The following is an 817-nucleotide window of genomic DNA, read 5'->3' as shown; positions in this document are numbered from 1 at the left end:
ACATATTAAAACAAAGTGTTACCAAACATTTAAACAATATATGATAATTTATTGTAAAGAGCATCGTACAGAAACTAAACATATAGGGAAATGCAAGTTCCAGTGAAGGTGGTGACACAACTCTGCTCCCTACCATTAATTTAAAGATTTCTTCTCAAATAGTTAAAGTTGGCATGAAACGGAAGTTGCGATTGTCTTTTCTTCTCTACTGTGATGTATATCCGAGTGAAACGGCATCTGAAATGAGAGGGCGGGACTTGAATTCGTCCTTCGGGAATTGATTGGATCGTTGGAAGCTGGGGCGTTGCTAACAAAATGGAGGCAGATCTGAATGCCAGTTTGCAGTTAGTGTTGTTGGGGGTTTTCTCTCCACTGGACACCCAAGCATGAATACATGTTTTATTTATTAAGGATGACGACGACGATCAACGGCACAAAACATGACTAAACAGCAGAGAGAGAGAGAGAGACTGCCTGAATGACTGAGCGCGTCCTCCATCAGGTTAAGTCATATTCATGAAAAAATTAGTTTGCGATGCCCTAAGAGTAATGTTGTGGTAATATCCTAATATATTTTCAATGTTTAGGGGTAACGTACTCCCTCATGGCTGGTGTCAGCGCTATAAAGTGAAGCATCAGCTTCAGCTTGTTGTTTATTCCAAACGTCACTGATGTCACTGCAGCTGCTGGCAGTTCCGGATAGCTCCGCCCTTGCGCCATAGCTCGTGACCGGAAGAGAAGAAGAGAAGATTTGAGGGGGAGGGGAGGTTACCGTTTTTGATTAAAGATTACGAGGGCACATGAATTAAAAAAAAAT

This window comes from Sinocyclocheilus grahami, unplaced genomic scaffold, assembly GCF_001515645.1.
Source record: "Sinocyclocheilus grahami isolate Dianchi unplaced genomic scaffold, SAMN03320097.WGS_v1.1 scaffold4319.1, whole genome shotgun sequence".
Lineage (NCBI taxonomy): Eukaryota > Metazoa > Chordata > Actinopteri > Cypriniformes > Cyprinidae > Sinocyclocheilus > Sinocyclocheilus grahami.
The sequence above is the reverse complement of the archived record's forward strand: the minus strand, read 5'-3'. Positions refer to the sequence as shown.